Source organism: Globicephala melas, chromosome 3 (assembly GCF_963455315.2).
Source record: "Globicephala melas chromosome 3, mGloMel1.2, whole genome shotgun sequence".
In the NCBI taxonomy this organism is placed as follows: Eukaryota; Metazoa; Chordata; class Mammalia; order Artiodactyla; family Delphinidae; genus Globicephala; species Globicephala melas.
In genome coordinates, this window is record NC_083316.1 from 140291256 (window position 1) to 140318682 (window position 27427).

The window sequence follows — 27427 nt, forward strand, 5'->3', positions numbered from 1 at the left end:
CCTTTTGCTTAGGGCAAAAATATAGATTATCCTTGATTTCTCTCACCCTCATACTATCATTATGCTCTACAGATTCTACTTTCAAAATATATGCTAGATCTGACTATCAATACTTCCCACCATATCCACAATAATGCTAAGTTCAACCCATCACCTCTTGCAGGCAATATTGCAGTAACACCCAAACTTATCTTCCTACTTTTAATCTTAACTCTTAACGTCTTTTTTTTTCCCCCATAGAACAGCTAGAATGAGCCTTAAAATAATGAAAACAAATCATGTTCTTCCCTACTCAAAACCTACCCTATAGATGTTTATTATAGTTACAAGGTAGACTCCTTATCATGGCCTACATTATATAACCTCTCCTAGATCTCTGGATATGTTTTACCTTACTCTTTACACTATATCCACATTTTAAGCTATTGATTTCTTTCTCATTCTTTCTCAGGTCTTCTGCATTCACAGTTCCAGCCTGCCTGTAATGTCCTTCCGCATCATCTTTGCATAGCTTACTTCAGTACCTTCAAGTCTCTGTTCAAAAAATCATCTCTAGGAAGGGACTTTCCTTGCCTATCATTTCCAAAGGTATGCTGGTAAATTGGCTCTCAGACAAGGGGTGGGAGCTATGATTTATAGCCCTTGCCAATTTCCATGAGATGACTTAAAAACCTACTTGTAAAAGTTCTGAATATTTCACAGTAAACTCTCTTGAGCTAATATGAGCTACATCAGAAATAGCCAGCTCCCCTACCTCGAGTAAGTTCAGGTGAAAGCTCTTTGTTATACAGGTAAAATCACCCTAACTTAAAATATATATATTTACATATGGTTGAAACACTGCTAAAAAATCTTGGTGTTCAGACTTGTGTGATATAACCCAGTTTTCATTACTTAAAGTCTATCAAGGGTTCACACTTGCTCACTTAAATCTGATGATGATTAGCTTATTATGTCCAAAAGCATCATCTCTGTAATAGTTACATAGAATCTCCTTAACAAAATAAAGGACATTTTGAAATCATTTTCTGCAAAGCCAACCCTAGTTTGACAATAAGTTTTATTGCCTTTGAATAACTTCTCCCGTAATAAAGCCAAATGGATTTTCCATTATTGCAGACTATGCACGTAATATCAGCAGGGTAAAATGGTGATTCTAAAGAGAGAGTAAATAGTCAGTGACTCAGTGTCCCCATTTAAGTTAAGAAGTAAAACAATTATGTTTCCCTGTCTCCCTCCTGAGGCCAGGGAATAATCTATTTGGAATTGCTTGTAGGTAATGAAAAAAATTCTCTGAGTATCTGAGATTTCCAGCCTCGTTTCATTAAGCACCTCCTGTTTGAAAGAGTTTTTGGCAGTTTACCTTCATGAATTGCCAACTTTGAGACCTGAAGAATTCTGTTCTGAAACGTGCTCTTTAGTGACATTAAAACATTCAGCTATATGTGTTCACCCTGCCTCAAAACTGTGACCTTTCCAGGGGTATTTGAAATTTGTCTAGTTTTTAATTATGCTAGGCATTTTGAAGTTGGCAAGGACATTAAACTGTTACCCAGATTCTTTTTTCCTCACTGTCCATAAACAATAAAGTTGGCACAGCATTTTATTCTCAAGACAATTATCTAACAGTGTTTCCTTAGTCCCAATTTTGCTGTTGCCTTAATAACATTATCACTAAAAGAATTTTCTGGTTGTTCTATAAATACAGAAGAGTAAATCCTCTTTTCAACTACTAATTTTGGATTGTTTAGAAAAGTGTGCTGTTGAGTGCTTTTTTTTTCATGAAAAATAACTGATTTGAGCCTCAATTTATACATTTTAGAAATGAGCATGTCCACCCTCTACCACAAATATTCTTTGACATGTTAATAGTCACATTTTGGAGCCTATAATGATTCACAGAGAAGGTCACAAGATAAATCTCTTCACATTTCTATCTGCCAAGAAGAGAGTTCTGTTTATAAGGTCTCATCATGGAAACTCAGGGTAAATCCAGCTTCAAACAGAGGATAATGTTTGCTTCACGACAGGGATTCAGAAGCTGCTACTTCCACATTTACACAAAACAAACTACAGACAAGTCAGAACTGCAGTCCAAGCAGTGACCTCTATCTGAGCCCCCATAAAACAGATAATTCACCTCTGCCCCAAGCAGATGACTGACTTTGGAGATATGTGATGCTGACTGCCTGCAGATCTTCTCAGCAAATCTACTCGTAGCTATGACTTTCCTCTCTGGAAAGAGAAATGCTCAGTGGAAATTTAAACATACCCATTTTGGATTTCCTGAAAGATCAGTTTGCTTTATAGAACTATCTGCTCACATGACAGTTTTTAAATGTTGGTGCTCAAATCAAGGTTTCCTGGCTAGAGATTGAAAGCTGATATTCATACCTAGGTCTAAAGGTGTTACGGTAATTTTTTGTTTTTCCCCCTAATGAGTTGAAAACATATTTACGTGTCAAAATATTTCGAATCAATAAATACTGTTTTAATTGTATGATGTACTAGCAAAGATAACTACTTCCAAGCAGCATTTGGATAAGTCAATAGTGGAATTATGAACGAGATAATGGTTTCTGTATAAAAACTTGGCATATGACTTCTCCACATATGCATACTCCAGCCACAAAGAAATGGTTATATTTCAGCATTGTACCAATACTTCTCTTTCATAAAAAAGTTTTCATATTTACTAAGCAGTGTAAATTACTGCAATCTTTGTGCTTCTTTTGTTTATAAATTTAGAGATGCTTGGCTTTTTTAAGTAAGAAGGCTATAAAATAATTTTGAGTTATAATTTATAGATAGAAGTGAATGCCACCCAAGTTGAATGTAAAGGGAGGATTCACTAGACTGTAAATCCTTTGAGGGGAGTAACCATGTCTTTATGACACTTATGAACTGTTTTCCTCTCTGTTCTTCTGCCTACTGGGCACAGTACAAGCAAAAGGCTGTATACTCAATGAATTTTTGAGGAATGAATGGAAGGTTATGGTTTATTGTGACCTACATCTGAAATTTGATCAACCTTGTAAGTTTGGATTCCATGTAATGGTGCTAGAAATATCCTGCCAACTTGGAAGTCAAATAAAATGAATAAGTATCAGTTGATAAAGTGGATAAATCCTTCACAGATTAAAGTGGGACTGTTACTAAAACCAGATGAGTGAACACTGAATACACATATGTATAGCAGAAGCCAACTGGAACTTGAAGTTAAATGTCTTACAACCAGCTTGGCCAATGTGGTTAAAGCAGACCATCAATCCAAAATGATCAGTGCCAGATCCAGTTAGCTTTAAGTGAATCATGCCACTCAGTAATGTGAAAAATATCTCACTGGTAAATTTAATTCTACCTAAATTTTATCTACTGCTTCATCAAATTTAAATATTATTTTAAGTAATATAAATATAATTGTTTAAATATAGTGATTATTGATATTTTCCCAGTGACAACATTCACATGGATCTTGTTAAGCTGTAGTGCATAGCTGAAATACTACAGGTCTGAATAATTTTTAGTTCAGTATACGAAAGTTTGCAGCACAATCTCTGGGCCCAATATAGACATGTCTTAAGGGAAATGTCTGCCCAGAAGTGAAATATTTGATGTACTCCCTTGATAGGGCTTATGTGCTTTATGGGAAATGACTGCTTATATTTTTGAAGGGGAAAAATATGTTTAGTAGATATTTGAGGTTCAAGAAACATTGAGATTTCTTAAAAATAAGTGCACCGATATTTCTGTAAATGTGGATATATGTCTAAAATATATATACATATATATAGCTACTTATTTAAAATTGAGTAGTTTAGATGACTACCTAAAATTGGAAATAAGAGCAAGGCTTACTTTGAAAAATCCAAGCTAAGGGATAATTGCAAAGTTTGTGATTATGTCTGTCAGATTTGGTCTTGAGAGATTAATATGCTCTTTTACAAAACAAAGTGAAGTGAAATATTGGAGCAATTATCAATATATAGATCAATAGTGAGGGAAAAGACAAAACTGGTGGAGGAAGTTCTATGTCAGCATTCAAGTCATCTGTAGAGCTTTTCCAAAGGATTTATATCCCTGGGCTTTTCTCCTTCAGATATGACTCAGAAAATTTTGGTTGGGCCTGAAGAGAGATATTGTTAAAAAGTGATTCTGAAAATTTCCTTCCACCTTCAACTTAAGTAACAAACCCTGATCTAAAGGATGATAATAGTAGTTAATACAATAATTAAAAAATGACAACTGATTGATGTAAACTGCTTCTGATTTTGTTTATTCAGATAATTTTTCTATAATAACATTTTCCAAACTAACAACATAAAATAATGTTCCAAAGGATATAAATATAACTATCTCAAAAATAAGGAGAGACATAAAGAGATAAAGTACCATATTCAAATCAGTTTTGGTAATATATAATAAACAAAATTAACTAGCTTTTTTTGGGTACTTCTCAGAACCTTTAATATGCAAATGTGTATTGTGAAATTCTCAAGCAGAAAAATAGTAAACAACATATGCTAAAACTATGTGACCAGAACATATTTTTTATCTACCCTCATCTTCATCATTATTATCTTTCAGAATAATGTAAATTGGGATAGTTTGAACATATGTTCAGCATATTTATTTAACATATATTGTCTCAGCATGTATACTTATATCCTGGCATTCAATCTTTTGCTATCCAGAGTGTGAAAATAAGATTAATGTTTCATTCCTGTGTACTGCATAGTATTGTAAGCCTTCAAAGGTGGTTGCCTGGTGTTTGAAAAAAAAGGTTCTAATGTTTGAGTGTAAAAGATAGGTGTACTTTTAGAAATCATTTCTTGATTTCAAAGAATGACCAGTCTGGAAAAAAAATAGGACAGCTAGAGGCAAGAAGCAAAGTATTTGATAACTGGAGCAGAAACAAGCAAGTAGTAAAATTATTACAAATTACGGCTCATTCTTGGAGTAGTAAAATTATTGCAAATTACGGGTCATTCTTGGAGTTAGCTTCTCCGAAGCTTGTAGCCAAATTGTGTAACCCATCTCTGGCCACAAGGTAAGACTTTTTATTAGACATTTGTTTTACCAATATACCTCAGCTTTATCTGAATAATTTCATATGTATAATTTAGATAGAGGTGCAGAATCAGAAGAGACTGAGATGGAGGTGCTTGTGAGCTAGGTGGAAAACTAGCATGAGGGGATCTGAGAAGGTGAGAGAGTAAAAAGTAGAGGAAAGTAACCATTTTCTATAAGAACATGGAGACAGAGGTCACCTGTGACTTGACTAAAATATCTCAATGCACTGGGAGAGACTGAAACCAGATTGGAACAAGAGGAAGTGGAAACTGCAAAACTGCTTTTTATTTTTTTAAGAATTCTCTTTAAATACGTCTGTGCTTAAACAGTTCAGTGATATTAATTATGTGGGGATTTTAGAGGCAGATAGGAAGGAGCCACCAAAACGTTGGGGACAACTCTTTCAGTATTCTGGTTTACTCAGAGAAATATTTTAAAAGTATAAAATGGACTTTGGGCAATATTCCATAACTCTTATTCATTAGAAATACATATATTATATATATAATATATATATAAATACTATATATATATTATATATATGTGTGTGTGTGTGCACACTAAAATATTATGCTCCCAAAATATATTTTTGACACCTTTGTTGTAACACCACTTTTATGAGAACGGTGATTCTTGTAGAAATGCAGTGAACCATGATTAAGGCAGAAGGCAGTGAAGAAGAAAGATAAAGAATATTGTATGAATTGAATCAAGGTGGGCCAGGAACCCTCTGTCACTCAATTTCTTCATCTATCAAATGAGGATAATACTAGTTCCCAATTCATAGGGTTCTTATGACAAGTCTATGTGCTAATACCCGTAAAGTCCTTGGATAGCTTCTGGCTTATAATAAGTGCTCAATAAATCTTAGTTACTATTAAATGCTATTAAATATTATTATTATTGGTGCTTTTCTTATAACTGTCTGATATCAGTGACAAACATGTAAACAAATATGTAAATAAATAGTTTCAGAAAAAGATAAGAATCATTAAAATATACAACTGTAAAGAGATAGAATGGTGACAGGCTACTTTAGTGAAGGTGATGTGGTCAGGAAATGATCTCAAATGATTTGTAACAGAATTATTATTTTTCTGTTGAAGTATAGTTGATTTACAATATTTTGTTAGTTTCAGGTGTACAGCAAAATGATTTGGTTATATGTATATATATGTATACATCTGTATTTTCTTTTCCACTATAGTTTATTACAAGAACTGGCTACACAGTAGGTCCTTGTTTTTATCTATTTTATATATTGTAGTTTGCATCTGTTAATCCCATACTCCCAGTTTGTCCCCTCCCCTCCCCCTTTGGTAACCATAAGTTTGTTTTCTATGTCTATAAGTTTGTTTCTGTTTTGTAAATAAGTTTGTTTATACTACTTTTTAGATTCCACATATAAGTGATATCATATAATATTTGTCTTTTTCTATCTGACTTACTCCACTGAGTATGATAATTTCTAGGTCCATCCATGTTGCTGCAAATGGCATTATTTTATTCTTTTTTATGGCTGAGTAATAGTCCATTGTATATAAGTACCACATCTCCTTTATCCATTCATCTGTCGATGGACACTTAGGTTGCTTCTGTGTCTTGGCTATTGTAAATAGTGCTGCTATGAACATAGGTATGCATATATCTTTTCAAATTAGAGCTTTTGTTTTTTCCGGATGTATGCCCAGGAGTAGAATTGCTGGATCATATGGTAACACTATTTTCAGTTTTTTTAAGGAACCTCCATACTGTTCTCCACAGTGGCTGAACCAGTTTACATTCCCACCAATGGTGTAAGAGGGTTCCCTTTTCTCCACACACTCTCTAGCCTTTACTATTTGTAGACTTTTTGATAATGGCCGTTCTGACCAGTGTGAGGTGATACCTCATTGCAGTTTTGACTTGCATTTCTCTAATAATTCGTGATGTTGAGCATCTTTTCATGTTCCTGTTGCCTATCTCTATGTGTTCTTTAGAGGAATGTTTGTTTTGGTCTTCTGCCGATTTTTCGATTGTGTTGTTTGTTTTTTTGTTATTGAGTTGTATGTGCTGTTTGTATTTTTTAGAAATTAAACCCTTGTCGGTCGCATTATTTGCAAATATCTTCTCCAATTCTGTAGGTTGTCTTTTCATTTTGTTTAAGGTTTCCTTTGCTGTGCAAAAGGTTATAAGCTTGATTAAGTCCCATTTGTTTATTTTTGCTTTTTCTATGTAGCAGACTTATTTTAATACACATGATATCAAGAATTGCCTACTGGACTAAAGTTTAAACAGACTTTAAAGTCTGGTCTAAAATTTAAACAGAATTAGAAAATAGGTGTTATTCTCAATGTGTTTACTATTTGTATATTTAAATGGTATTCTAATATGTCCTTGGATATAGTTGGTACAGATATTGAATAGTAATCTCAAGAGCAATTATAATGTTGAAGAGTTTAAAATGAATATGTTAGCTGTCCATAGAAGTGTGGAGACATCAATTTTGTTTCAATTTTATTATAATGTGGATGAAAAGGGAACAGTTAAGCCAGCTATGGGATTAAAGCGTTTAGTGCACTAGTTGTAAAGCCATGGAAGGAGCTCACCATTTTATCATACCATTAGGTACAAATGAACAAGATATTTACTATTTCATAGTCTAGCATGTTTCAGATAGACTCAGCCTAAATTTGTGTTTACTCAGTAAAAAGTTCAGTTAAATTCCTCACTTTCAGATATTTTGGGGCCAAATACACAGCAAATAATATTCATGCTTTTTAAATATTTTGAGGTTTGAATTCACTGGTTTTGTTTTCCATATTCATCACATTAATTATTTTTTAAAAACGAATATAGTTAACTTAGAGTTAGGGAGATTCATTCTGAATAGTCAATAAGTAACATATAAACCACAACCTCTTTTTAATATTTGGGAAATGTGAGCATGATAATAATGAACATACTTATCTGTAGAATAGTCTAAGAAATCTATTCTACAAAGAGCAGGATTCATAATTACTTAGAAATACAAATGTTAAGTTGGAATAAAAATGTCTCAGCAGTTTAATTTGGAAATGCGTATATATAAGTTCTTTCTTGTTTTTATAAATAACTGACTATTTTGATGGTTTCAAGACACGGTTGCGTAATAATTGCATGTCTATCATGATTGAAAGCATGAGTAAAACAAAATCTGTGCAAGAAGGGGCACACCCCAACCCCTCAGAATAATTGCACATTCTGTCATGTCTGATTGCTTAAGTAGTACAAAAAGACAAGAGCAAAAATAGACTCCACAAGTCAGTCATACTCAGAAAAATTTGAAATTAAATAACAGTAATTGAATACTATTAGAATACTCTCATATTTTTCATGGGTTAAAAAGAATTAACAATGCATATATGCTTGCTTTACTTATTAACTAGTATTATGACTGATACGTTACTAAAATTCAAAAGAGTTTCCAATCAATAAATCTTAACACTGCACTGTAAATTTTTGCTATGAAGAAATTTAAGAGATAGTCTCTAACTTTAAGGAGTTTATAGTTAATTTAAAATACAATTTTAGTCTTCAGTATTATGTGAATCCTTTTTAAATTAACAGAGTGTTACATTAGGCTAATTAAAAAGTAATTATTATGACTGAATTCTTAGAAACTATAGCAACAGGTGTTTCAGAAATGGAAGGGAAAATGTCCATACACATATGTATACGAGCATAAACTTATGTTATTGGAACACTACTGATATTTAGAGTTGAAGCCCAAAGATAAAATAGGGTATTTGGACTATGTTTAAAACATCTCTCTTCTATTTTGATGATTAGAGAAATGCAGTCATAAAGTATAATCTTGTTTTGTTTTTAAAAGCACATAAAGGAAGAAAATACTGCTAATACTGTCACCCGAATAAGTTCAGTTTTGTGAAACAACATTGATGTTTTCTAGTAAAGAAATTGCCACCCATTGTGTTTTCAGAAGCAGAAACAATATTTATTTGGCTTTAACTTTTCTTATATAAACTTGCCACATGTGAACATATTCTAACTTTATACCCCAGTAGTGGAACCTGCATGACAGAGTATTGCAAAAAGAAATGTGCAATATTAAGTGAATAAGAGCAAAATGAAAATCTCCTTCTGTGCTTTCCTTGATCCTTTGCTAAAAGAGAGTCTACCATCTATCTCAACTATCAGTAGACTTCTGTCACTTCTGTATTGGGATGGAGCCAATTCATAGTGTTTACCTTGACAAGATAGAGTAATGGGTCTAAAGTATAGTAGAAGACCCAAATCATGATTTAAAAGAGTCTATAAAATATAACTAGGAAGAAAGAGAGCATTCACTTAAAACTGGAACACCCAAATATCAAGTAAGAAGTGTACCCTAAGCGCACTTGGGCCAAGAGAGAACAGGAAGCTGAGTAGAGGTCTTCACAGAAGATCTTCTAGATATGGCTAGATTTTAGCTGCCTTTTAAAACAGGAAGCCACCTGAGTTCACATGGGATTAAGGTTCCCTAGAATCCAGGCCAAGGAAAAATTGTATTCAAACATATGGATATAGAAGTGAAGCAAGCAGTTTGCATAAAGGATAGCAAGCTAATTAGAGTTGCTGCTAAGGGGCATTGTAGAGAAGAGAAATATGAATCCAGAAACGAGAAATGTAAAGCAATTTGAAGAACTCTGAGAATATAAATAATAGTAACAATAGCAAGGGTTTAGCTCTTTGACATGTGGGAACATGTTCACATGCATTGTCTGATTTCATACACATACAAACTTCTGAGACAGAAATGTGACTACCATTTCACTTTTCAAAGAGCTCTAATGCTCCTTCCTCTTCCATGAAATGGAAATAACATGGTACCTGTCTCTCTGGACTGCTGTAAAAATTAAATGAGATTATTCATGTAAACAGCATATCAGGGTGCTTGGTATATTTCAGGTGTTCAATAAATAATTCTGATATTAAAAGGAATAAAGTAGAAGGAGTTTAAAGGTATTTTCCCAGTGGTGCATAGCTAAAAAGTAATAAGACTAAGACTGTATTAAAGCCTTTGACTCCACATTGATTTTTTTTCTTATATACTGCACTTCTATTTTTATATGAAAGATCCCAGGCTTACAAAATGAGGTTTAGTTTGGATAATATGAATTTCTCAATTTGTAAATTTTATTAAAAGAAAAGAGAACCTTCTTGCTCTTGTTTTCAAAAAACATCTCAAGTTAATCTCTATTATAAGCAAGATGCAAATCAACCCAAAGGAAAATAGCATCATCTTTGTGAATTTTGGATTATCCAGTCAATTAAGAGTCTTCTCAACCATGATGGGACCCCTCCCTCTCCATTTCTACCTGGTTGAGTCTCAGGTCTACGAGGCATATCTATTGCCATGGCAACATTGGAAAGAGGTATGAGGTACTTGGTGGTCATTGTTCAGCTGTTTCCTCTGAACTCCTTGTACCCCTATCTGATGAGCAGTCCACAGTGGTGACTGTAATCTCCAGTTAGTGATCCTGGGGATTGTGCTGGACTACAGGTTTTTTTCTCAGCTGCTGCCAAGCACCTCCTAGAGAAGCATGGGAACATCTTAATGCTCTGTTGGAGGCACAGAAAGTCTTTAAAGTATCTTCGCATAGGCGTGCTTCTACACCATCCATCACACCACTAAGTCACACCACTGTCTCTGTTCACCACTGTAAATCTTTATGCTAATTTTTTAACTGCTGAGTGAAACACGATTTCTCTCTGCGGTTATGTTCCTGAAACTGCCTGTGGTTTCTGTTTTTGCCCCATCTCACTGGCTAAGTAAGACGAGGAGTAGGTAAAGGCACACAGGGCCCCTTCTAGAGAAGCACAGTGGGGTGTCTCATGCTTCTGAAATGAAGCACAATACAGAGTCCAGAAACAAACCTATAATAAAATGCTCAATTGCTTTTTGAGAAAGATACCAAAACAATTTAATGGTGGAAAATGCAGCCTTTTCAATAAATCATGCTAAAACTAGGTATATGTATAAAACATAAATAACTTCAACCCCTATTTTACTCCATAAACAAAAATTAATTTGAGATGTATTATAGACCCAAACATAAAAGAAAATATCTTTTCTTTTGAAAACTATTTTTGAGACTGGAAAAAATTTCTTAGATGAACACAAAAAGTACTAACCATTAAAAGATGCCTAAAAATGAATTTTTTTACCAAAATTTAAAGAATTTGCTTATAAAAACAATAAGACAATGAAAAGGCAATTTATATACTGATAAAAAAGCATTGGCAATGAATGTATCTGACAAAAAAGGTATTTAGAATATACAGTGGCAATTCATAACTGAATAATAAAAGGCAACAACCCAATTAAACTGAACAAAAGATTTGAAGAGACAATTAGTACGAAAAAAATGCACAAGACAAGATTCTTAACAGCCTTACTCATTGGTGAAATGCAAATTAAAATTACAGTGAGACACTGCTACATATATAACAGAATGGATAAAACTGAGGAGACTAATGCCAAATGTATCTGTGGATGTGGAACAACTGGAATTCTCATACAGTATTGGTGTATGTGTAACAGAGAAAAAAACACTTTGGAAAACAGTTTAGAGTCAGTCCTTGGGATACTTCTGGCCTGCTGGAAACACTAACAATGAAGACTCCCACCAGGATACTGAAGTTTACTGGGAAGCATACCTCTGGGCTGCCACTGAAACGTATTGGGAGACTTCCCAACAGTATGCTGGAGAAACTCACTGGAGACTGCACACCACTGGATGTCCTGCTCAACTCCATTTGTTGGAAAGAAAGCAGCACATTAGGTGCAAGAAAGGAAGAGAAGCCCCTTCATTTTGCAGTGCCTCTTCAGTATTATCTATTAGTCTAACATTGTGCCAGATACTAAAGGAGAGATGTTTACAGGATCCAACTTCAGTTGCACAGAGTTGTGCAAAGAAGAGTAGATGTGGAGCTAAGCTAAGCAGCAATAAGTTAACTGATACATGTCGTTTTTGCCTTACCAATCTCTTCCCCTCCTGTGGTCAAACAGCATGGAAAGTTGAATCATACCTTAAAAACAATTTACTAAAAAAAAAAAAAAAAATTTACTGATTTGATTTAAGACCTCACTGTCATAGGCCAAAAAATACTCAAATCCCATGAAATACCAGCACCATTACTACTTCTAGTAATAGTAACAACAGCTACTATTTTTAATATATGCCGATCTTTGGACTAAATGCTTTATTTAATATTTAAAACAACTTTATGACCAGCTAAATTTATTAACCCCATATTAATGATTAGTAAACTTAGATGTAAAGGGCTTGAGGTCAGGGAATAAAAGAGCTGAGATTCAAATCTAGGGCTGTCCATGTACTGCGCATACACGCCCTGTAGACAACTCTCCATGAGAATCCCTCGATTGCTTTGTGAGCTTGGAGTCAAAAACATGGAACATGATGAACTAAATGTTAAATAGCATTTAATGCAGAAAGCCTAGACAGTTTTTTCATCCCATGTGTAATGAATGGTCTTGTAGGAAGAGTATGGAACACAACACATCAGGTGTTACAAAGCTAAATGCCTACAGGAGCCAGGAAGTGATACTATCATAAATTGTTAGCCGTTCCTGGAGATTGGAGAGTGCATGTCCATATCTGAAAGATCAGTGGCTCCTTAGTCTTATTGAATGACGACACCAGAAAATAAAACCAAGTCATCCTGATTTTTCAGGAGAGGTGTTTTTAAAAAAGTATGTTTATATGGAATAATCTATTTTTTAAATGTTGGTGACTAATTAAAACATTTTTTTTTAAAAGACCCTATCAGATCAAATAAGTAATGGCCTGTGGTCAACCTGTTTGATGCCTCAGTCCTTTAGGCATCTCAGCATAGAAACCATCTTGTCACTGGGGCAAGAAATATTCAGAGTTCAATGTTGAAGACTTCCTGCCATCTTAATAATGCTTGGATGGTCATGACCAGTGTTTGCCTCTGTGAATCCTTTTAACTCTCTGACCTTACATAAGAGTGCCATGTTCTTTATATCTGATAATCCAACCCATCAGCATATAGAGAACTCTGGCTGGCCTGGAAACTATTCAGCCTTCTTCTAGTGAATTTGTAAAACTTCACACTGATTCATTGTATATTGCTCTTTCAGCTTAGCTAGCACCTTTTCTTATTAAAGTGTTAAAAGAAAAAAAAAAAAAAAAACTAGATCAACTTCTCTATACTCATTACCTAGACTCAGAATTATCAAGAATTTATCACATTAGCTTCATGTATTATCTTTCACTTTTACTGAAACATTTTAAAATAAATTCCAAATATCATGATATTTAAACCTTATATATTTTAATATACATCTCTAAAAAGGAGTATATTTTTATAAAATTCATTGTCCCAGTGCCATTAGCCCATCTATCAAAGTTAACAATATTTCATTCATCCCATGTTCTCCTTTTTTCTCTTTGCTTCCTTGTGGTGTTATTTACTGTGTTCTCTTTCCCTTGTATTTCTTGTTAATGGATGTTAGCTCTAGAAACATGGTTGGGTTCAGTGTTTAGTAAGAATACTTCAAGGAGGTTCTGTGTGCAGTTTCGCTTTCTGACAGCAATCTTGTTGCTCTCATCTTTGTGGCACAGCAGTTCAGGGTATCCCCCAATTACCAACAACCATTTTATATTCTTACAACCCTGAGAGTGTCTTATTTGAAACTACAAGCAAACAAAGCAAATTCACAGTGGGCAGTTTGCGTTTGATGTATCCTTCCTCCTCCACTGTGCCCTTTTTTCAGTTTTCTTCTAGGACTTATTCTCATCCTCCCTTCTAAAGGTTTTTGAAAATTTTCTTTCTCCTTTCCCACATAACAGGTGCCTTAGAAGTAGATGTAACACAGAAATGCATCTAGAAAGGAATATAATTCTAAAAGACTAAGCTCCTCAAAGTAAATCAGTACCTGTCCATCTGCTTTATCTATAATTACTTATACTTTTTAAATTGCTAGTATCCAGGACAGAAACGTTGTAGAGTCCTTCCTTTTACTTTCGTCTAAATGTCGTCTATTGGAGAGAAAATTACAGGAGAAGGATCTGAGTGTTTTAACAGCTGGGTTAATATTCATATGTAGATACTAGCTGATTCTCAGTAGTCTATAGTGAGATTGAATATTGGTACCCATCAATTACTATGGAGGAGTGTTATCCTAGCTATATTAGGTTCAAGCTAAGAATTATAGTACAACTGCTTTGGAGAATTATTTTAGGCCATTATCTCAAATAGATAATTATTATAATTTTTCCTAATTGTTCTCCATTCTCCATCTTTTGATTCCTAAATTACTAATTTGAACACTATTATAAACTGTGTTTAATAAAAGAGTTCCTCTCTCTCTCTGTCATGCCCCTGAGGATATCTGTTCTTTCTGCTAATCTATGTGTAAAGTCTGAGAAAGGTAAAGAAGGTGCCCAAGGGATATGAGAAAAGAGATGACACCCTGTATTAGTTTTCTAGGTCTGCCATAACAAAATACTACAGACTAGGTGGCTTAAGCAACGTAAATTTATTTTCACATTGTTCTGGATGCTGCAAGTCCAAGATCAAGGTGTTAGCATGTCAGGTTTTCCCTGAGGCCCCTCTCCTTGGTTTACAGATGGCCACCTTTCTCACTGTGCCCTCACGTGGTCATTTCACTGAGGTTTCTTTCTCTTCTTTTAAGGACACCAGTCATATTGGATTAGGACCCTATGCTTGCAACCTCATTTCATAAGTACCTTTTGTAGGCCCTATCTCCAAAATACAGTCACATTAGGGGTTAAGGCTTCAAACGTATGAGTTTGGAAGAACCCAGTTCAGTTCATAGCATGCCCTGAGAGGACTTATTCTGTTCTATAACTTTATATAAAATAAACCATCTAAACTATGTTGGCTCTACATTTCAAGTATGCATGCCAAAGTCTGAATGTATATTTATTAGCAGACTTGGCTCTCTGCCTAATAGTTTGCAACTGAATCATATTTACATTTGATCATAGTTGACTAGGGAAATAATTCAGGTGTTTGTTCTGTTTTGTGTGTGTGTGTGTGTGTGTGTGTGTGTAGTCATTTAATTATTTCTGTTTTTGATAATTCAATGAAGTGATGCTCTCTACGCTGTTACAGTCACCCTTCACAAAGAATGAGCACAACAGATATATGGATCTGTCTTTATGTCTGAAAATCCACTCTTTTATTTTTTTTAAATGACACTACTCCTGTGAAGGATAGCACTTTTTTAGCTACTTGTCTCCATGTATAAATTGTAAATCCTTTTCTTAGTGCATGTATGATGAGTTAGAAAAAGTTTTTAGTAGTTTTAGTAGTTCCTTGAGATTCAATCCAAGGGGAGTCTCAAATATAAGCAAGGTATTAAATTGGAGAAAGAAAGAAAGATTGGCAATAACAAATAAAATAGGACTGTGACTTGCATATAAAAGTCTGAATGAAAAATGAGTGAATTGGTGATTGAGTTTTACCAAAGTTAGGTCCATTCAATATGGAAGTAATATTCTTAATTGAAAAAGTGGGCTAGAAGACTCTTTTACAATAATAGTCCTGGAGAATTTTTTTTTAATATTGTAATACAGGCTATGTATAACAAAATTTTCAGTACTGGCTGTGTAAAAATCGCTATGTTTAGGGTCAAAACTGTGTTTTTGAAAAAGTTTTTATTCTTAAAAAAAAAAAAACTCTTGCTAAAGAAAGCTCATATTCATAAGTTCTGGTGATTTGTTCCTAGTCTTGCAACTTAAGACAAACTAAATCCTAAACTGTCTCCTGTCTACCACAGGCTAAGACAATTAACAACAATTTAGAGTAATGAAATTAGACACTACTCAGGATAAATGCATGTCTTTGGTTTGCATGATAAACTGTGGCTCTGTGATGAGTGTGAAAGTTTATGTGCCAGACAGAAGGAATTGTCACCTTGATTTTTTTCTTTTCTTTTTTGAAGTCTGTCCCAGACCAGTTCAACTGTTAAATTTCAATTAAACTAAATGTGGCCAGAAAAACAACACACAAAAAAGGTTGGAAATGTAAGTATATTTCTTTTATCTAACCTGAGCTGTTGGCAAATAAACTGGCTTTTCCATACTTGGCATTTATTAATAATATTTTGAATACCATTGTGCTTTTTAAGCTGAGTGTGGTGGAATTCTCTTGTGGGATTATTAAATGAGTCGATTTGCATTCTAATGAGAACAAATGTTTGGGATTGCATTGTTAAAATGCTAAAACGGTGTGTGTATAATTATTTTGCAGCTTAGATTCGCAGAACTCATTTCCCCAAACTCCTCTTTTTAAATAACTGAAGAGTCAGAGCCTACTGACGGCTGGAGGGGAGGTGATTAGGGTAATTTAAACTGTTCACAAATGACTTTGCCACGGAATGAAAGCATTTCTTTGGCTTTGGCTGGCTCCTTTCATTATCTTTAAGCGGCCGCAGTGTTGAGTCCCATAAGAAGTCTCACCAAGCTCTCTTTCCTTGTACAGTTTCTCATTTGTATTGATTAATCATTTTGTAATTCCATTCTAGGTTGACTTGCTCATCTTTAAGGCATTTGCTGCTTTTTCTTTGCTTGTCTATCCTGTAACGGTTATGTTGTCTGTTCTAATACCTTAGCTTTATCACTGCAAGTCAAGCTTTAAAACATTAATCCCTTCACGCTTTAATTTCATATTCTATTACCAGAATGAATGCAAATACTGTTTCCTTTTTCTCCTTTTTAATCATCTTTACTACAGCTTTTGCCTATGGGCCAATAGTAAAGTAAGCTTTTATTATTTAGAGTATAACTCTTTTTAAAATAGTTTTTCAACTCTCTTTCATTAGTTTTAAATTCTGTGGCCAAAATACACGTTTACCGAAAATATCTTTACCCTTAAAACTTAATTTGTTGTTGCCAATTTTTAATAAACTATACATATTGCAAATTAGCAGTCTTAAGGTTCTAATGGTAACAGTAGAAATGTTTTATTATCACATTTTTAAGTATTTTGATTATTAACCTTGACCTGAGGAGTTCATTCCGGTGACAAAATTTTTGGAACGACAATGATTTCCAAAATTTTGGAACAACACCTTACATTATGCAGTTTGAAGTTGGGAGATAAACTAAAGAGAATATAGTCTACCCTACTCTTTTTGTAGATAATGATTGAGAATCCAGAAAAGTTAAGTGATTTTCTTACAAACAAGAAATATTTTCATGCATATTTATTTTTTACAAGTAATAAAACTAAGTCCTGTTTGTAACTTTATATTGTGATGACCAATGCTTTATTAACTAAATGATACTTTATTGCATAAAGTACTTGTTTACATATATATACATATATATACACACAAGTACATTATACACACAAATTGTATATTATATACAAATATAGCTGTGTTGAAAATATTGACAGGGATAATACTTTGAAAAACACAAAAGTGTGAAAATCATTCAGTAAAACATTATTTTATGACAGATGCTAATTAATACAATGGAAGTCGGTGGCTTCAATTAAAACAAATGTTAAAAATTGATACCATACTAATATTTTTTAAATGTCAGTTAATTAATATGCTGATGGTTATTCTTTGAGACATTAATTAAAAGCTTATGATAATTGATGTCAAGACATTTTGTAATCTAAAAATTGGTTATTTAGTTCAAAGTCAATTTTTGATTATTTCAAGAACTTAAAAATTGTTAGAATGTGGCATGTTTTAACATAGTATAGTTACAAAGATGGGAAGGTCTACAGTCATCGATGACCCTAATTTACCTATTGTTGGAGGCTTCCACTGAGAGTTCATTTAAGATTCATTTGTTTGCAGCATGTAACCAGAAACACAACCAGACTAATTTATACAGAACAGTGAAATATTTTTAGAGCAAATAGATGAAAAGAATAGATGTGGAACTGGCCTCAGCTATGCTAGTAGTCTATGGTCTATGTTAGTGGTCTCATTCCAAGACAACTTCTTTGGATCATATTGTTTTCTAAAGATAATCAGTAGCTTCTGGGAGGGACAGGGAATGGATGCTAGCAAGGAAGCCCCCAAATATCCACTATATGGAATTATCAGTAAATGTTTCTAGATTATAGTATACTATCCAAATTACCAGACTCTGCAGCCTCCACTTTCTCATTTTCTCTGTCTTTGTCTCTGTCTCACTATTTTTTCCACATGTGCTTTCATCATGTGATTCATAGGATGCGTGAAGGAAATGGTACCTGATAGAATGAATTTAAGTGAATGCAAATTATTCCATATTCGCTTCATCTTATTTTCATACTTAAGATACATTACAGATATATGCATCACAACAACACCTTCTCTTGTATACAGAAAAATTACAAACTTTGTTCTCTAAAACTTTGAATCCTTTAATCTTCTTGTGGATGAATTGCTCCCTCCTCCTGCCCTCCAAAGCATTAGTCTGTCATGACCTTTCATACCTGTTTTGTCTTTAGAAACAGCTTTGTAAATGTCACAAGCTTAGGATTCTTTTTAGAGGCTTTCGGTTTCAGCTCTATAACCACTGAGTAATCAAATTCAGGTTGGTTGTGGTTCATGATATTTATTGACTGCTAGTTTGGCTTTAGGACCCTAATGCCATAGGTTGAAGTGCCATATTGTCCTATTATCAAGGAAAAGTCTATGGGTCTTGTTAGTTCTCTTTTTATCTATATATTTTAAACATTTCTACAACCTTAATAATTTTAACTTGATAATTTTTCTTCTGTTGATATGCAAGAAAACCAAAAGAAACACAAGCTATGACCAAGTTGCTCCTAGATAATATCATCCAAAGATCGGACTAAGGAATGATGAACAAAACTAGGTCTTCAGATGAAATTGGCAGGAGGAAAATATAACTAGACATTTATGAAGGCATATGAAAAACTCTTAAATTACAGAGTTCATGAGCAAAGACAAAACTGGAAATTGAAGGACTATTGATTGCAAAAATGCAGTATTATGGATGATGTTGATATTTCAGAATGGCTTAGAAAAATTATCATTCTCAAGAGCGTTAACCTAATTTTTGAAATACAATAAATTAAGATCAAACCTTTAATAGTACTGATAATCCAGGTAATTGCATAAAGTTTACAAAAAGCCTCATGGTGAGAAATTTTACTCAAGAGACAGAGCCTGTTCATACCTGGTACAAACCACAATTAGACTGGAGCAAACACTATTGGAGTTGATTAAGCAGCTCACCCATTGTATGAATGCAGTGAAATGTGTTAACCCCTCCTGTTTTGCTGGTGCTTTCTAATTGAGCATGTGTGCTGTTTAAAGGGTGTTCATAAGTGGATTTTAGTGTGTATGTGTGTGTGTGTGTGTCTGTCTGTATGAATCCTATTTCAGATTTACCAAATGGCTCTCAATATTTTTGTTTAAAAATAAGCATAAAACAGATAAACCTTGTAGTATTTAGATGAAAATCTGTTTTTGTTACTTATACACCTGAAAAAATAGAGAAGCTTCTTTGTCTTAAAAAAAAAAATGTACCCTTATTTTTCCTTTGCTTTGGCACTTTAAAAAAAAATTGTAATTTTTCCAATGCAGTGCTAATCAATTTACCAAAATATTAAAATGAATTTAGAACTCTGACAATATTGATTTGCAATGAGTGTTAATCTTGGCAAAGCTTATTCCTTTAGCTGTAATAAGTCCAGTTACTCAAAAGTATTTTATTGTGCTTTTCTCTTTTTTAAAAAAAATATCTTTGCTTCTTTCTACCCAGCATTAAAATGCTTAGGAAAACTATAAAGGTATTTAGCTAGCTTTAGGAATCTCCTACTAGTCTGTAAGACATGGAAAAATAAAGCTTCAGTGTAGACAATTAAATTAGTATACTTAAGAAAAATTAATTCCAAGTGGTTTTATAAGTTACTGGACTCAAAACTATAAATTATGAGCTGTGAGGGGATTTTAAAAGCCATTGTGAACCACTGGCATGATGTTCTACTTTAGTCAAAGGCCAAAAAAAAATTAGCTTATTGAAAGCAAAACAAAAATAGCATAACCACATATTCGTTGCATTGTTTTTGTGCTTTACAACTTAGAAAATGCTTTGACATACATTTTTAAACTGTGCTCACAAAATCCTAATCTGGCAGGAAATTTATGAATAGTTATCTTCATTTTACAGATTAAGAAATGCAGGTATAATGAGATTAAGTTACTACCTGAAATCAGATTATCATCAGTGGATCTAAGACTTGGATATATGTATATTTGTGTTACTTCTGTTATGCTGAGCTGTTTCCCAGGTCATAATGATCATGAGAGACCAGGTAATATGCATAGTAGATCTACAGAAAGTTTAGACAATACAATGAAAAGATCGGGAATTAACAAGGGATATAGTAAAAGTCTAGCATCAGATACTAGGCAAGTGATAAATGTGTATTACACACTGCATTATGCATGGTATAGGGAAATAAACAAATAAGTAAATAAGGACATAGGCTTGCCTTAAGATAATACATATATAATCGGAAAAAAAAATATGCATGCACAAGAGAAAAATCATTCAAGATGATTGGGTATAACATTTTAGAGGTAGGACCTTGAAGAAGAGAAACTGATTTGTATAACATCGAGTCAGGGTATCCAACACAGTAGTCGCTAGTCACACATGGTCACTGAACACTTGAAATGTGGCTAATGCAAATTGAGATGTACTGTTAAGTGTTAAATGTAGAGAGGATTTTGAAGATTTAGTATGAAAAATTGTAAAATATTTTATTAAATCTTTATATTGATTAAAGAATAATATTTTGATGCATTGGGTTAAATAAAATATATTATTAGGGCTTCGCTGGTGGCGCAGTGGTTGAGAGTCCGCCTGCCGATGCAGGGGACACGGATTCGTGCCCCGGTCTGGGAGGATCCCACATGCCGCGGAACGTCTGGGTCCGTGAGCCATGGCCGCTGAGCCTGCGCGTCCAGAGCCTGTGCTCCGCAACGGGAGAGGCCACAACAGTTAGAGGCCCGCGTACTGCAAAAAAAAAAAAATATATATATATATATATATATATATATATATAATTAAAATCATTTTCACCCCCTTTTCAGAGTTTTTTAACAGAGCTACTAGAAAATTTTAAATTGCATATATGGCTCATGTTTTAATATTATTGGAGTGGGACTGATATAGAGAGAAGATGAGATGAGGAGCAGATATGCAAAGAGGAGAAAGACAGAGTTGGTGAAATAGTAAGAGACTTTTGGTGACACCTTCCATTGCTCTAAATCTTCAATCCAGACTACAAATTCTAAACCTTTCTTGTAAACTTTTCTTATGAAGAGGCCCAGTTTTGCATGCAAGAGAAAGGAAGGTAACTTTTCACTGTTACCTAAAGACATAGGGACGTATGATTGAGGGGTATAGGAGAGTGTAACTTTATCCCTACTCACATCTTGAATTAATTGAACTAGTAGAAAAGCTGTGGACTTCATCAGACTGTAAAATCAAAGTTTACTTAGCTTTCCCAAAGATGAGAGAACCATTCTGTAGCGTCTGGGTTAAAAATACATTCTTAAGAAATATAAAAAACATTCTAAATACTAGATTAATCAATCCATTCAATAATATTTAGTGTATTCTTACCAATTATTTTGTGCAATGGTGAAAACAGAAATGAACCTTACATCAGTGTCATGGCAGCTGAATGAATATCTACACTAAGTAAATGAGCAGAAATTGATAATGAAATAGAGAAAGTCAGACTCACATCTATTACTGTAACATAAGGAGAAAGTAGTCAGTGTTATGAGGGCTTAATGGAGAAAGAAAGAATTTCCATCTGGGGATATGATACAACTTCATAGAGAAGATGGCATTAAAACTGATTCTTAAGGAAGGATTTAGACATAGGTATGTATAAATTTTTGAAGAGTGCATTCTGTCTATAATTAACAAAGTTAATGTTGAAGAGAAAGCTTAATAGGAATGGATAGTTGAAGTTGATTAGAGTGAAGAGATTTTACGTTAGTGTACAACATGGAAAAATAAATTGGGACATATCTTGAAAAGCCTACAATAGTGAGGCCATGAGTTTCAATGAGGAGATAATATCATATAGCAGCAAAGTTAAAATAATAATATTAGTAACAGTAATGGTAATAATGGTTTATTACATGTAAAAATGAGTCAACAATGTGAACTTGTTCTGTGATTGCTAGACTAACTTAATAAAATGACAATAATAGCAAAATAACAACAACAAATATAAGTTAACCTGCTAATGCTTCATCTAGTTTTAGGTAATTCCAAAAGAATTACATTTATGAACGTGGCCTTTGCCAGTGGTTTCTCAGATTTCCTTCTCCATATTAATTGGTCTAATCCATGCAGAATCATTCCTACACTTTTGTACTCAGTTGAAATATTATATAACAAGTCCTGAGATCTGACTTCTTATGCAGCCACTGGGGAGCTAGATGAAACAACCTGGAAATGGAAAGGCCAGTGAGAGACAGGAGACTGAAGGAATCCAAACAGGTACATTTTCCTTTTCTTCCCTCTGTCTGCAATTTCTAGGTTCTCCCTGCAGTGAACCTTCCACTGAATTCCCACATGACAAGCAAACTCATTTGCTCTGTGACTTTTGATTTCTCTTTGCAGGTCATGGGGAAGCAGTAGACATAACAGTAACACAATTCATGCTTCTTGCCTCACTCACCTCACTTGAGGCTTATATCTTTCAAGTAAATTATCACATTTTAATTTTTGCCTGTCAGTTTTTGTTTTTGTTTTTTTAAGAAGACTCGGGCTAAGAAAGGGATATTGACAAATGTAATTAAGTCAAAAGGAGGGCAGAAACACTAACATTTTTAAAGTGTTTTTATGTTTCAGAAATTCTTTTTTGGTACTTTCACAAATTATCTCTGATAGTACTTCACGGCAACTCCATTATTTCCATGTACAGATGAGGAAATAGGGGTTCAGAAATGGAAAATGTATTACTCAAGGTTAAACAGATCGTAGGGGATACAACAAAGGCTCAGAGAGTTTGGATAAATTGCTTGCGGTCTTAGATGTGGCAGAAGAAATAAAAGCTCAGAGAGGTGAAATAACCAGTTTGATCCACACATAAGTCAATGGGGGTAGAGAAGAATTTCACAGTCTGACATGACTAACTCTATGAATTGAGATACCAACTTCTTTGTCTCACTCGTTCTCCCAGAGCAAAGAAGGAAGATGAGGAAATCTTACAAAAGATTAAAATGATAAAGATGCCTACGCAGAAGGAAAGATAACTTCAAGGGACAAAGGAATTTTAGAATATGTGAAGTGTTTTCTTCTGAAAAAGACATTTTAGACTTTGTCTATATAACTCCAATAGCAAAAGAGAGAAATAGCAGAAGAGCCCATTTTGACTCATAACAGGGACAAAACTTTCTGCAAATTGAAACTACTTAAAAATGCCAAAGGCTTGTGATTTTTCCCATCATTGATAGGGAGTGGGAGGGGTCAAACTGGGTCTGAAAAATTTTAGAAAGACCATGCTGTGGAGAAAGTGTTAGACTAAATTATCTTTATAGTAATTCTTTCTAACGCAGAGATTACATGATTTTGAAATCTTTTAGTTTGACTGATGTTTGAATGCACTGAAATTTTAAAAGCAAGACATTATAAATAGTTACTATGAATAGATACTACGACCATTTGACCCCAAATTTCAGCTAGGCAAAGATTTCCTTTTAATCATGCAAATGAATACTGGAAAATAGGCATCTCATTCACAGTGTCATGAGTTTTTAACCTTAAACTAATACAGTGCCCATATCATTGTATGACTATTTTGGAAAGCATTAATTCTTCATTTCATAAGAATAATTGTATAAAGGTCAAGGTAAGGTTTTCATGCTTGATAAAGAATGTGTTGGTGTCAACTTTAACCCAATAATTGCCCTCTGTTATCAAGAGTTATTATACATAAAACTTCAGTGACAAGTGGAACATATATCAACTTTGAGTAAGTGTTAAACATACCCAGAGAGCAAAAGTAGCTTTTGAGATATAGGTTGTATGAAAATATCTAATTATTTCAAACATGATCTTTAAAACTAGATTTTCAATCTGTTTTATTATGAAACTTAATTTATAATAATAAAGAATTCATGATTATCATTAATATCAACAAATCTTTTATATACCCCCCTGAATAAATTAAAGTCTGTTCAATGATAATTATTTCACATGTCATGTAAAAACATGAAATTTTGTAAAGTTAGCTATTCTTAGAGAAGCAGAATTCTTACAAAGAGATGTTCCAAGAAGTTTACCCACTAGGAGAAAAGGAGTCTGAATTGGAAATAGCTTCTCACTACAAATAAAGAAACTGATTTGGTTGAACATTTATCATAAGCTTTGAGCAAAGAACAAATGCATTTATTTAAGTTGTGGATTTTCCTTAGCATATCTTAGGAAGCATGGCCTTCCATACTCAGAAAGAAGAATGTCTTACAGACTGCCTGATGCATATAATTTAAACTTTCAATGTAACCATCTTTCTTTGATAACTCTGGAGAAGCAATAAAGACAAGTGTAGCCTCACCTAAAGTTTGCACAGGTCTCCCCTGCTTTTTAAACTGAGTCTCATGTATATAATGAAAGGGTCAGAGTTTTTATTTTTCTCCCTCCAAAGGGGTTACACTAAATGAATTTTTAGTGTTTCTTTTCAACCCCTCCCCTCCAAACATCTATTATTGATTAATACTTGCTCAAGCTGGAATGCTTTTCCTCAAACCTTCACTTTCAGTTAACAGTGCATCATATTCTACCACCTTCTCTCCCTTTCCCATGGATGTGATTCCCAGAATGATATCCTGGTCTTAAGGTTTCCTCCTTGAGTTTCTCAAAGTATATTGTTGCAGTAGCTGCTTTACTATCTACCTATCTATCTATCTATTATTTTGTCATAGAAAAATAATTTCAGTGGGTGGATCTTATTTTGGAATGTGTCAGACTTGCTGTGTAAGCCAGGTTATGATTGTGAGTTACTGAAGGAAGTTTCTGAGTAGTTTTTGCTCTCTCGGAGATTTCTCTATTTAGAGATGGTATCCCCATGAAATGTAATAGAGAAAGCTATAGGCTGATGAACTCGATTCTACAGTGAGTTATCTTGTTGTACAGTCAAATTTTATAAAATGTATATAGGCCTTCAGGTAATAAATGTTTCTATAGTGCAAGGCTTTGAATTCAGTAGAATACAGATCACAGAGAAATTCTTTCATCCTGATTTTGTCCCTAGAAATCAGTAAGTAAGACGTGACCCTTCTCACGGTGACATCACAGTCTATTTGAAATAGATTTAAGATTTTATTATTCAAAGATTGTAAGAATGGATATTCTTATGTGGTTCCAGAGCACATGTTTAATATTGTAGGGGAGAATAGAAGTGAACAGAAATGGGTTTGTTGGACTAGGTGAGCTGAGCGTAATATAATACTGATAAAACTAAAATTTTGGAAACTCAGAAAATAAAATTTATAAATAAATAAAATTTATAAATAAAATTTCTACTTAGGAAAGTTAGAACTTTTCCTTTTGAGTAATTGACAATATTATGAAAAAAAAAGATGATAACTTAAAGATAAGAGTATAATACTCCCTATGGTAGATAGGATTGTGGTTTCTATGGTCTTCTCCCTTGCCCCCATCCCTACCCCTCACATTACTTCTGTGTTACCCTCTATGGCAAAAGGACTTTGCAGACCATATAAATGTTATGCATCTTAATATAGGGAGGCTGTCCTAGATTATCCAGGACAAGTCATTGTTAGCGCAAGTTTGTGTTCCCAACGCACAGTGAGGCCAAACAAACCGAAACGTTGGAGTTTGGAGCAGAGAAAGGTTTACTGCAGGGCCATGCAAGGAGATGGGTGGCTCCTGCTCTAAAAAATCCTCGAGCTCCCCAAACGGTTTCTTGAGGCAAAGCACTTTTAAAAGCCAGCTGGGGGTGGGGAGGTTGCAGGGTATGTGAACAGCTCCTGCACAATTCTTTGGCTGATGGTGAGGTAACAGGGCGGTGTCACAGGGTTCAACACTATCTCCTTAGGCTCCATTAGGCCTAGGGTTATGTGCTCATGGTCATCAATAGTTAACATCTTCCATTTGATGGGGAGTTTTCACATCTGTAAAACAACTCAAGAAATGTGCATCAAATACTGTTATCTAGGTAGTTCAGAGAGGAGCTGAAGCAGAGAATGCAGGGGAAGGGCCTGTCCCTGGAAGGCCCCATAAGGGCCTGCTCGGTTACATAATCACATGGACCTGTAAGAGAGTAAGAGGGAGGCAGAAGTGTCAGAATGAGAAATGAGTGTGTTGGAGAAATTTGCCATGAGGAAGAGTCAACCTGCTGTTACTGGCTTTGGAGATGGAGAAAGGAGGCCATGAGCCAGGGAATGTGGGAGGCCTCTAAAACTGGGAATGGCCCTTGGCTGACAGCCAGCAAGGAACTGGGACCTACAGCTGCATGAAACAGAATTCCGCCAACAACCTAAATGAAGACGGACACGGATTCTCTCCTGGAGCCTCCAGAAAGGATCACAGCCCTGCAGACACCTTGATTTCTGCTTTTAGACTCTAAAGAGACACGCTGCTGAGCCAAACTCCTGACCTACAACAACTATGAGATAATAATGGGTGTTGTTTTAAGCTGCTAAATTTGTGATTATTTGTTAAGATAACAGTAAAAAACAAACACACTTCCCTACAGTTTTAGGCAGCCCCATCACTACTTCTATATTTAAACTCGTGTGTGTGTGTGTGTGTGTGTGTGTGTGTGTGTGTGTTAGAATTTCAGTGCACTCAGATGTTGTGGTCCCATTTCTTCAGTGTGCACCTGGGACTGGAGAAATAATTTCTCTGACTTCCTTTACAATTTATAATACAACTGGCAACTTATTCTCCTACTTAAAATTTTTTGTGAGCCTATTTTAGAGATGGAAATGAACAATAATATTATCTACTTCATGGTGGCCTGATGTCACAGTTCATGATTTTTCAAAAATTAAGCAGATGCATCTAAATTGTCAGTATTTTATTTCATAGTAGCAGGACAATAGCAAGGCACGGGACAAAAAAATGTTCCTATTTCCTTTTATCCAGACTTGCTGCTCACACATTTACTCAGTCATTATTTTGGAGGTTTGGATGTAGTGTCATGAAATTATTAGCCATGCATAAAAAGTTGTAGATCTTGTTAGAATTTGCTGAGATTTTCACTATTAGCCAACCACTGTGGAAGACAATTGTCTTAAGAATATTAGTATTGGGCTTCCCCAACCACGGCGCAGTGGTTGAGA

The 27427-nt window shown here is 34.3% G+C and overlaps 1 protein-coding gene across 1 annotated transcript in view; it reads left to right on the forward strand.

Annotated features, from left to right (window-relative positions):
* The first annotated feature begins 480 nt into the window (after positions 1 to 480).
* TENM2 (teneurin transmembrane protein 2) overlaps positions 481 to 27427 on the forward strand; it is a 3004989-nt gene continuing 2978042 nt past the window's right edge. The window contains exons 1-2 of the mRNA XM_060296575.1: positions 481 to 588; positions 16055 to 16136. The gene's annotated coding sequence lies outside the window, so the exon portion shown is untranslated. The remainder of the gene's footprint in view (positions 589 to 16054; positions 16137 to 27427) is intronic.